Source organism: Carex rostrata, chromosome 34 (assembly GCF_964058835.1).
Source record: "Carex rostrata chromosome 34, lpCarRost1.2, whole genome shotgun sequence".
NCBI classification, from domain to species: domain Eukaryota; kingdom Viridiplantae; phylum Streptophyta; class Magnoliopsida; order Poales; family Cyperaceae; genus Carex; species Carex rostrata.
The window spans coordinates 2,798,400-2,810,898 of NC_135951.1; the positions used below are offsets into that span (position 1 = coordinate 2,798,400).

At 33.7% G+C, this 12,499-nt stretch overlaps 1 long non-coding RNA gene and 2 pseudogenes across 2 annotated transcripts in view; 1 reads left to right on the forward strand and 2 right to left on the reverse strand.

Moving 5' to 3' along the window:
• LOC144549112 (uncharacterized) overlaps nt 1–12,499 on the forward strand; it is a 58,565-nt gene that overhangs the window by 43,384 nt on the left and 2,682 nt on the right. The window lies entirely within an intron of this gene.
• The window catches only part of LOC144549105 (L-type lectin-domain containing receptor kinase SIT2 pseudogene), a 62,468-nt pseudogene continuing 52,990 nt past the window's right edge, over nt 3,022–12,499 (reverse strand). The window contains exon 2 of the transcript XR_013509576.1: nt 3,022–3,067. The product of XR_013509576.1 is annotated as an L-type lectin-domain containing receptor kinase SIT2 pseudogene (transcript). The remainder of the gene's footprint in view (nt 3,068–12,499) is intronic.
• LOC144549104 (L-type lectin-domain containing receptor kinase SIT2 pseudogene) lies at nt 3,328–5,811 on the reverse strand (annotated as a pseudogene).

The following is a 12,499-nucleotide window of genomic DNA, read 5'->3' on the forward strand; positions in this document are numbered from 1 at the left end:
TAATAAAATAATATATTAGAGGAAAATCAATAAAACTAACTAATTTTAAAAGCTATTTACTTATTAAAGCTAACTCAAAAATAATACAAAAATATATAGAATTTAAAATAAACAAAAATTGTTATTAGCTAGCTATTAGAAATTTAACATATTATAAATCTTGAAGATAACAATATAATTAGAAAAGATTTAGAGATGCATGATAGTTTCGGTTTCCCGGATTAGTACTGGTCGAATGAAGAATGATTTACCATAATTTAATATAATAATTTTCATTAAACTGTTGTTGGCAGAAGAGTTTGGGTGAATCGTACAAAATCCGATAAAATTGAACCATGCTTAATTTGCTGGAGCGGGTTGAAGGAATGAAAAACATCTAGATAAATATGTTAGAGAAATTAATGTAAAAACATTTTATGTATTTCAGATTAGAATTGTATGTGATTTAGGACGCAAAATTACATAACATTTTGATATGAAATGTATGACTGATTTTAAACGCTCAATTTTCTCAATTAATTACTTGCATAACATTATTTGTTTATTTTGGATTTTTGACTAATTGTGGACACAGACGACAAGGCATGCTTAATTCACACAAGTAAAAATACCACCGACAACAAAATAATAACGCTTTAAAATTCATTATAGCTTCGCATGAATTATATGTCATTATTTACGAGGGTGAAAAAATAACTACTGCTGTGGGTACACCGACAAAAATTATTATTTCTGAGCATATTCGTTTTACCGATATGAGTATGTATCCTTGAAGATTTAGTTGGCAAAAATTACTTTTACCTCGCGAATAGTGACAGATTTTTATAGCATGCATCGGTAAGAATGAACCATGTAAAAATTATTTATATGTGATTCATCCTTTAAATTTATTGAAATTTTTGTACACAAATTATACATAGTTTACGCTTAATCCGTAGAGCGTAGTGTTAGACAATTTTCTCGGAACACTGAATTGTTAGCTCTAAAAAAAGTACAAACACAAATTAATGATTGTCATACTTTTGAAATATGATTTTGTATGCAAACTATTTATGAACTTTTTTTATGAATAGAAGTTCACAATTATCACGTGCATTTGCTGTCTCAATTCCAATTATCGTAAGTACTGTAATTTTATTTTCTTAGTGTTTGTTTAATTCCAATGATTTCTCTTGATTTTACGTCTTTGTTTGAAACAAATATTAATGTCACAAATGTATTTAGCACTTAGATTAAAGGTACATACCAACTTAGGTTAATTAGGAACTATCCATAAATCATAATTAATAAGAGACTAAGGTTAAGAGTTTGTCAAGTTTTCTCTTTCCATTAATTGTTGTTTTGGAATGAGGTACCAAATCTCAATATGAGCCGTTCTGTTGATGTGGTGGCAAAAAGAGCACTTAGCCTTATCAATAAAAGCCCAAAATGTGAATTGGATAATTTATGTAGGCATTATCAAGTAAGACCCAAATCCTAGTGACAATGATAGTCATGGATTAAGAATTTATAAGAATAAATAATTGCATGTCTAAATTTTATTTTGTAAAATGCAATGAACGGAGCAGAACCAGACAAATCCGGTCAGAGGAATCATAACCTTGCCGAAGAGGAAAGAGAGAGACAGATTCTATGAAAGGAAACTTAATCTTACTATAAATTAATTAAGTATAAATTAATAAAAAATAAACAATAGACAGCCCGGCCATCGGAATTTAAAATCAATTAATTGAAGTTACGACATAACAATCGTGGGTGTTATGTATCAAAATAGCTATTGGTTGTTAAATATATGTATTTTTTTGTATTTAAATGTGGCATATATGTATTATAAAGTGTAGTGTATAATGTAAGAAAAATATAAGAGTAAATGGGAGTAAGGTTGCCAAGAATATTTCCAAAATTTTAAGCACAAATATTTTGAATTTACTGTTTTGAAGAGGAAAATCAATTAATGTTTTGAATTTAACTGTGTTTTGAATCTAGCTGTGTTATATATAGTCAAAGAAGGGATAAAACAAGTACTAAAAAATTTCGAATATCCTGACAGCACTGGTTTTTGGTGAAACATTATACCAATCAACAGAAACTGCTATTAGTTTGAAGAACTCAGTCTATACATATACAATAGGAAAAGAAAACAACAACTGAAAAATTTATATTAGCATCACACTTTGAATTTAATTAAGCAAATGAGTATTCATTAACTTCATCATTTGTCACCATCAGCTGGATGGCATGAGCACATGCCCCCATACACCGCAGCTCCTGCAAATAAAAAAGAAATATGGACTAAAATTAAAAAATATTCAAGTTATAAAAAATAAAATATGTTCGGTTTTAGATATTTTACTGTGCCAGTCATGCCTGGGCCAGCGAGTATGTAATCCCTTTTGTTCTGCTCATCGTCTTCACATGGTATTCTCTGGCGAAGAGTCTCACATACTTTCCTTGAAGGTAGACAGAGTGCATGCACACCCGCTCGAACCACATCTGGTATCACAATTCACAACAAGTCGGAGGAACGAAAAAGGTCTGAGTGGTAATAATAATGAGGCTCAGGGTCTCACACTTTGTGGTAATTAATGCTCGTTAAAGTGCACACTCCAGTTGGTACCCTGAGCCATGTGAGAAAATTAAACCATAAGAAAATGTGAAGTAATTGAATAGTAGCACTAAATTGTGTAAATCCAATGTCACGGTCTTTCCTAGATACAGATTACAGCTCTGGATACGATATGGCCAACTGATCCAATTTTCTTCAAATATAACATCTATTTTATATATAACTAATATTTAAACCTTTTGGATCGATGGTGCCATCTATATTGTACTAGCTACTCGCAACCTAGCTATATATTTACAATCATCAATTTATATAGCAACCAAAAATCAAATAATTAAATAGAAAAGAGAATATGTAATTTGACTACATGAGTACAAATACTACAAGACTACATGAAGGCCTTATTCAATACTACAAGACTACATGAAGGCCTTATTCAATACTACAAGACTACATGAATACCCAATTCATCAAATCAGTAATTTGACTGACAAATGCAACCTTTGCATGCCTTCTCGAGTATCTCCCATGCCTCCTTTGATCTTGTCGCACCTGCAATTTTCTCCAAACCAGATTCATCAACTGCTTAAAAAATGAGATATAGTGCGGTTTTATCTCTTTATAGCCGACTTCAACTACTTCCCACGCATCTTGTGCACTGAGCAAGGCCTTCATCCCTATATAGTTGTTCTTTGTAAGATGCGGCAACAAAGCTTGTCCCAAAGATTTCACTGCAGAGCTTTCCATGGTTCTAATAACAATTTGTAATTAGTATTTGATATAAACTTAATATATTTAATAGTGAAAAAAAGAACACTTTCTGACATAAATTTAATTTCTAATATAAATATTGTCTTACTCTCTTACATTGAAAAGACTCTTTACATAATATATAGACCCAAATAAATTTCTACACACTCTACTACCACTAAATGACATTTGATCCTCTCATAAAACTCCTTTATTTCCTAGATAAGTTTTTTCATCTCTGAAGACATCCTAGAAGACTACAACATGACTTCTAGATAATACCAACATTAAGGAATACATTCATAACAATTCCATAGAGTTCCAATATTAATTATTACATTAGATTAATAATTATGTTTACAATTTCCAACAATAACATCTGATTACACAATATTATCAGATAAATAAAAATTAGAAAACACGGAGTCTGTTCTATCATCTACCACCAGATAAACCAGAGAAAGATGTCGTTGTAGAGGGATGTGACATAACATAAGAATCAAATCCTTCATTCTGAAACATTGTAAGCGTGCTAAAATTCATATATATTTCAGTTAAGTCTGGTAGGGGTACATCACCTTCCAAATATTGCACAGCTTGTCGCATCCTCGGCCTGGCACTAGGTAGTGGATGTGAGCAAATCAAACCTAGTTTTAGCACCATATCTAGCTCCTCAATTGTATAACATTCGCCTAGTCTCGGATCCACAATATCCGCTAATGACCTGAATCTCCAGTTTTGTAACACCCAATTGACTAGAATCATTCGCTGCCCTTGCGCACCAAGGTGCACTGGTCTCTTACTGCAAACAACCTCTAATAGGAATGCACCAAAGGCAAACACATCAGTAAGAGGTGTTGCCTTACCAGTTCTCGCAAGCTCTGGGGCAATATAACCCATTGTACCTACCACATGGGTGGTTTGAGGGTCGATACCACGATCATATAATCTTGCAAGGCCGAAGTCACCTAATCTAGGATTTAAATCACTGTCTAATAAAACATTGCTTGCCTTAATGTCTCGGTGGATGACGACTTGCTCCCAATCCTCATGGAGGTATAAAAGACCTGATGCTACTCCTTTGATAATTTTGAATCGTTGGATCCAATTAAGGGTCGGCTTTTCATGACCATACAAATACTTGTCAAGACTCCCATTTGGCATGTAATCATATACCAAAAGGAGCTCCCCTTTACTCCGGCAATAACCCAGTAATTGAACAAGATTTCTATGCCGGAGCCGGCCAATACTCACAACCTCTGAAATAAATTCCCTGATACCTTGGTTGGATTCGTGTGTGAATCGCTTGACTGCAACTTCCAATTTGGAGACGGGTAAAACCCCCCTGTAAACCCTCCCAAATCCACCAATTCCAAGCAACTCTTTTTCCTCAAACCCATTGGTTGCTCGGTACAAATCTTTGTATGAGAAGCGATGTGGACCAAAATCAACTTCCCAATCTTCAATCACTTCTCTGTACTTAAACTGCTTCTTCACATATCGGAAAATGAAAGTGACTAAAATAAGAATAAAGGCTGCTGAAGCAACAGGTATCACTATGTGTAAGATTTTTGATCGGCCTTTGGGGGCTGTACGTGGGAGCTTTGGTAAGTTTGATAGGTCAATGGATGGTGCTGGTCCATTTAGTTTGAAGCTCCATCCAAGGATATAATGAGAGCTAGCCATAGGGCCAGTGGAAGAAGAAAAACCAACGTACATAAAATCGTTCAAAACTGTTGAGAGATTAAATTTATAAGAGAGTAGAGGTTTTTTTGGCTTAGACTTTCTAATGGGAGATAAGGTAACAGTAATTTGTGTCTCTTGGCTCTCGTATTCAACCCATGCTTGAATTGCTTTACGACTGGTAAGGCTCAAATTTTGAAAAGCACCTGAATCGTCGGCATAATAGGCAGCAGAAGCAGATTGGCTTGACTTCAAACTATTTATATCAATGCCAACATGGTTATTATTTATATCGTATTCAGGGTTATGTACAGTGTCAAGCTCAACGGCAAAAATATGATTGGTGGGATTGCCATTGTTTTGATCATTGAAGAGGCCCAAGTATTGTCCTTGCATGGCGGCAGAGAGATTCTTGGAGGGTGAGATGAAGAAGGCCATCCCATCGCTGCTGAGGTCAAGGTCCTTCGAAATAATTGCAAATACAAATGCGGTTGAAAAGGAAGAGGTGGTCCTGCCGAAGCAAATTGAAGAGGGGTAGAAGGCATGACCATTTATTTCAGCCGTGTCGTTTGTTAACCTCAAAAGGCCATTCGTCTCGATGTAAGCTTTACCGTCCAGGGTTAAATTTGCACCAGCAAATCCATTGAATGTAAATTCTAGTTCTTGGCTGAATGAGAACGTGATTTTTAAGAGGAGGAGAAAAGCCAAAGCAAAGTTTTTAATCATGAGCATGGCTAAAGAAACAAATTATTTCTTTGACAGGAAGTTGTTTTGGATTTGAGAATATAAAGTGACCAGATATTATTTATTCATGTGAGGAGATAAGGCACCAAGCCAAAGAGCCGTCTCATAACTAGCATTAGAGTGATTTTATAAAGATAATTCGGGATACAAAGATAATAGGGTTAGAGTAGAATATGGAACGTAACTACTCTAACAGATATTAATTAGCTAGGGTTAGAGATACAAACAGATATTAATTAGCTAGCTTGGTCCTATATATATATATGGAACGTAACTCTTTGTCTATGTTATATATTTATTACCCGGCATGAGAGTGATTTAGAGTTAGATACAAATTAAAGATATTCGACAAACAGATATTATATAGGGTTAGAGCTAGCTAGGTCCTGTGGAACGTAACTCTCTGCTTTAATTGTACTTGCCTACGGGCTTTAATAAATATATATAGTTTTAATAAAAATTTAGTTACTTATCTTTACAAAAAGATAATTATATTTAGAGTAGATCCAGATGTCTTTCAGCTCGCCAAATACTTGAAAAGATTAAAGTTAAAGTCTGTTGCATTGATTTCGAATGATGAAATTCAACTCGTTGAAACCAATTTATTTATTAGTGATACATTTTTATGTAAAATTTATAAATTTTAAATTAATTTAGTATAAAGTCAAGCTATCAACAAATACATTCATACAATCATCAGACATATATTTAGACATATAATATGTATAACTGTTAAAAAACAAACTACTTAAATATTAAAGAAAATAATTATTTGCACAAACTTTTACTAAATATAACTTGTTTAATATTAAAAACATGCAGTCACATAGTTGTTTTTCTATAAATATGTTAAAAAAAAGTAATATATTATAAAAGATAATTTTCTAAGTATTTATTAATTAGTTTTCTAAAATAATATATTTGTAAAAAGAACCTGACCATTTGAAAACAAATTTTAATCGGGTAAGACTAATGGTAAACTAGTACTGATACAGGTATAATTCTTAAGTAGTTCAACATATATAAAATTTTGGAGAAAAATATAACTTGAAGATTTTTTGAAAAAATATTTACGAATGTCAAGAAAGATTTTTGTAAAAGATTTTCTTTTATCCATTTCAGATCACACGATCCGAAGTTGGGGAGCACAAATCTGAAATTAACCTAACACGAATATATAGCAGCGTAGCAGATGCGGGCATTGCTATAGGATTAGATATATATTTAGATTCCATTTTGTTTCTTTTTGTTTTTCTGTTATTCTCTTGTAACCCAATTGTATGCCTAGCCATAGGCAAGTTTTCAAAGTCCAAGGTCCAGCTCAATTAATTAATGGACAGGGAGACTTAATTAATTAATTAATAATATTCCTGCAAAATCATATCGCCCATGTGTTTCAACTAATTATTCTCCTTTCACATGTCCAATGGGCACACTTTCACGAGCTTTGACAATTTTTTATCTTTCTATGCCAGCACACTCTGGGATCACCTATTGCCTAGCTATGAGTAATGAAAGCGGAGCCACCGCTGCATGGGGCAACTGGTAAACACATTGTCCTTCTATAGAAGGATATGAGTTCGATTCTACATGAGGGCATAATTGAAATGTGGTGTGCGTTCCCATATCTTCCAAGTGTGTAGGTATAGTGTCATCAGGGCCGGTCCTAAAGATCTTGAAATCTGGGGCTAGAGAAAAATTTAAACCCTTTATGTACACAATTTGTTCCGGTCTTGAAAATTTCACTACCTAATGCATGTCTTTTAGGAAATATTGTATTTAATAAAAATAAAACAAAGTAAGTGAAGGATAAAATCTAAGTAATGAGGCAGATGCAGCGTTGAGTCACCGGCAGTCCAATCCAGATGCCGCGGTTGCCGCCTTGTCTCACCCAGTCCGGACATTGCATCGATGCATCGCTACGTCGGTCTCGCCCAAACCAGACGCTGCTCTGCCTCGTCCAGTCAAGACTTTGCCTCGCACTCGCTATTGCAGAACGATATCGTGGCTCCTAAGAAGTGCTAGACTATTTTAATTTCTTTCTTCCCTCGTTTATTGATTTACAGAGAAAAAACAATAGAAAAAATTGGTTATTTGCCACTCCCACTAGTGGAGAACTTGGAATTAGTGTCGGCTGTTTATGGGTATTAGTGTCGGACATTAGGCGACACTAATCGGGTTGATACTAATACTTTGTAAAAAGCCGACACTAAAAGTAAGACATTAGTGTCGGCTATTTATTAAATAGCCGACACTAATACTAACTTTTAGTGTCGGTTATTTATTAAAAAACCGATGTCGGCCATTTAATAAATAGCCGACACTAATGTTTTTTTTTTTTTAAAAAAAAAAAATTCAAAAATTCACTATAAATCATAGAAAATTCCAAAAATGAAAATTTTTGTTCTGAGATGCTCATATATTTTTGCTGAACTATATATAAAACAAAGATATCAAATAATTCATCATAATTTACAAATAACAGTCACTAAATAAAATATCATCCAAATTGCTCATTTATCGTTATTCTTATAAATGGTTTGTGCAAGAAAGTTGAAATTGAGAAGGCAATGGATTATCTACATGACATGATTTCTAAAGGGCATCAGCCTGATGTCGTAACCTATAACATTCTTATAGATGGATTATACAAGAATGGTGAAATTGAGACAACAGTGGATTTTTTACATGACATGATGTCTAAAGGGTATGAACCTGATGTCGTGACCTTTAACACTCTTATAGATGGAGGTGATGTAGCGATGCCTGGTGTAGCGCTGCAGAGTCCACAGAGGCAACTTCATCTAGGCAACGCCTGGTGTCGCAAGAGAGAGGTGGTGTAGCGAGAGAGCACAGTTGACGAAATGAAACAGCGCCATCTTCTGGTATTTGCCTAGAAGAAGCGGCTAGGTTTGAGAAGATCAGATCGGAGAGAAGCGTGAAGCGAAGTGAAGGCTGTGTTTTAAACCCTAGGCGTGCGTTTGAAAGAGGTGAGCGGGACTTAAATGAAATTTTTTCAGCTTTAGTGTCGGCTGTTTATAAATAGGTGACACTAATAACTGAGAATTAGTGTCGGCTATTTATAAAAAAGCGACACTAATGTATTAGTGTCGGCTGTTTATAAATAGCCGACACTAATTGTTAAGTATTAGTGTTGGTTGTTTATAAATGGCCGACACTAATACATTAGTGTCGCCTTTTTATAAACAGCCGACACTAATTCTCAGTTATTAGTGTCGCCTATTATAAACATCCGACACTAATATTATTTGTGTCGGCTTTTTGTAAACGACCGATACTAAAGTATTAGTATCGGTTTTTTAAGGCAACACTAATTGTATGTTCTCCACTAGTGTCCAAAACCTTCAAATTGTCAAAATGCCGCTCTAAACTTTGAAATTGTAAAAATGTCACTCTTAACTTCGTTAATTCCTAATTTTGCCATTTATACTCAATTTTTATACTATTTTTATTAAAAATTAGCTGAAAAATACTGTTTTGAAATACGTATTTCATAATTGCACATCCCGGTACAAAAATACGTATTTTAAAACAGTATTTTTCAGTTAATTTTTAATAAAAATAGTATAAGAATTGAGTATCAATGGCAAAATTACAAATTAATGAAGTTTGGAGTGTCATTTTTACAATTTCACATACTTGTTTTTCTATAAATATGTTAAAAAAAGTAATTTATTTTATAGGAGATAAATTTCTAAGGATTTATTAATTATTTTCTAAAATAATATATTTGTAAAAAGAAGCTGACCATTAGAAAAATATTTTATTTTATCCATTTTAGATCACACAGTCCGAAGTTGGGGAGCACAAATCTGCTACCTAACACGAATAGTAGCGTAGCAGATGCGGGCATTGCTCTAGGATTAGATATATTTTTAGATTCCATTTTGTCTCTTTTTGTTTTTTTTAAAAATTCTTTTGTAACCCAATTGTATGCCTGGCCCATAGCCATAGGCAAGTTTTCAAAGTCCAAGGTCCAGCTCAATTAATTAATGGACCGGGAGACTTAATTAATTAATAATATTCCTGCAAAATGGCATATGTGTTTGTACTAATTATTCTCCTCTCACTTGTCCAATGGGCACACTTTCACGAGCTCTGACAATTTTTTAGGGGTGTCAACAGGTACGATACAGGTCGGATGAAGGCATTTTCATACCCGTACTTGCTATGATAACGAAAAAAAATCTTTACCCTTATTCGTCTTTTCGAATATGGTACGGATCGGGTAAACAGATAAAAATGTATCATTGACATTTTAATTTATATTTTTGATAAAATATTTTTCAAAATAAGAAAAAAAAGCAAATAATAATAATGAATACAACTAATTTGAATTATGAAAATTTAATAAAATACAAAATTTTATTGTATCATATGTATCATCTTCATACAAATATATATTGGGTAAGGCTAAGGTCACTACTACAGAAAAAGAGATTGCACACGGACATAAATGGAGGAGCTACACGGATTTCCTGCCGTGTATGCTGTGAGGGTGTAGAAATCCTTGAATAAATACACACGGATATTTAGCCGTGTGCGATTATAAGAGAGCTACACGGATTATTACATAAACACCCGTGTACGATTGATTGCCAGTGTCGCTCTCTATATAACCGAGCTAGACGAATATTTAGCTAAATATCCGTGTACAATAGCAAAATTTATTTTATTTTGTTGTGCCGAAATAGTATCTCGGTCCGAGAATTTTCACATATTGAAATTTTCATAAAAAATCAATTTTTTCCTTGTGCCGAGATGAAAATTCGGCAATCTATTGAAAAATGCATGGCACCCTTTTCTTGTGCCGAGATGAAATTTTGTCCAATATGCTATCTAGTTAATTAGTCTATTTAAATAATTCTTGTGCCGATATGATTCTTTCGTTATTATTTTCCTTGTGCCGAGATGAGAATTCGTCAGCCTACCCTTCTTCTTCATTTTCTTGTGATTTTACCTGTTCATTTATTAGGCTAACTAAAATTATTTAAATAGGCTAACTAGAATTATTTAAATAGGCTAACTAGATTTTAACCTGTATCAAGTGCATGTGAGATGAAAAAGGAAGCTTGTGCCGAGATGAAAAATTCGTCAACACATCAGGTTTGTTTTTTTGTCAGCTTGTGCCGAGATGAAAAAGGAAGAAAAAAAACTACAAAATGGTGCGCATAAAAACTAAAAACTAAAAACAGAAAATTAGAGGAAAAAAAGAGAAATATATATATACATGACGTACTAACTTAACAAGATAGAGAGAAGAAATACAAATTAATTTCAAAGATCTCAGATCTGGCCTCCTTGTGCGCATAAATCAGACCAGCAGAGAAAGAGATCTCAAATCCAGCATCCTTGTGCGCATAAATCAGACCAAGAGAGAGAGAGAGTATTAATTAATTGATCAAAACGGCGCTGGAAGGAGAATGTTTTTTATATAACCAAAACCCTACAATAACCTTTCTACACTGATTTTTAAGTATAAATCCGTGTAGCTCTCTCAAGGCTTTCTATGCTGTTATTTAAACAAAAAACCGTGTATAATTTCTACCTTTCTACACGGCTCTTTAATAAACGTCCGTGTAGCTCTCTCAAGGCTTTCTACACTGTTATTTAAACAATAATCCGTGTAGATCTCTCAAGGCTTTCTACGCTGTTATTTAAACAAAAAACCGTGTATAATTTTTACCTTTCTACACGGCTCTTTAATAAACGTCCGTGTAGCTCTCTCAAGGCTTTCTACACTGTTATTTAAACAATAATCCGTGTACAATTCCTAATAAACGTCCGTGTAGCTCTCTCAAGGCTTTCTACACTGATTCTTTAATAAATATCCGTGTAGAAATCCCACAGTTATTTTGGACTTTCAAAAAAACCTATTTTGTACATGGTTTTTATATAAAATTGTCAAATCTGTGTACGATGTGCAGTGTACAATGACCATTTTTGTAGTAGTGGATGCTATGGGTTGCATAGAGACCTACGGTGCTACGGCTCAATATTCGAGTTTTCAAAATTCAAACGGTCGATCCGAACCATTCATCTTGTTCTCCATATTAATATGTGTTTGGAGACCAAATTTTACATTTTTTGGAAATTTTTTACTATTTTTTAGATAGGTAGAAAATTAGTTGATCTAAAAAATTCTGCCCCATTCAGATATTTGATTTTCTATCTATCTAAAAAAATAGTAAAAAATTTCCAAAAAATGTAAAATTTGATATCCAAACACATATTAATATGGAGAACAAGATGAACGGTTCGGATCGACCATTTAGATTTTGAAAACTCGAATATTGAGCCGTAGCACCGTAGGTCGCTATGCAACCGATAGCACCTTAGCCTTAGCCATATATATTTATAGATATAATTTTATTTTTTTAAATAATCTTATATGAAAACGGGTAAGACAACGGAAAAAATTGTTACCCTACCCGTACCCGATAAACTAACGAAAAAGAAATCAGTAATTTGACTGACAAATGCAACCTTTGTATGCCTTCTCGAGTATCTCCCATGCATCCTGTGATCTTGTCCCACTTGCAATTTTCTCAAAATGAGATTCATCAACTGCTTGAAAAATGAGATAAAGTGTGATTTTATCTCTAATACGGGTTTCTTCAATTGTTTTGCCGTATGATTGGCCATTGCTTCCGGCTCTTTATAGCCGACTTCAACTACTTCCCACACATCTTGTGCACTGAGCAAGGCCTTCATTTGTATACCCCAATTATCATA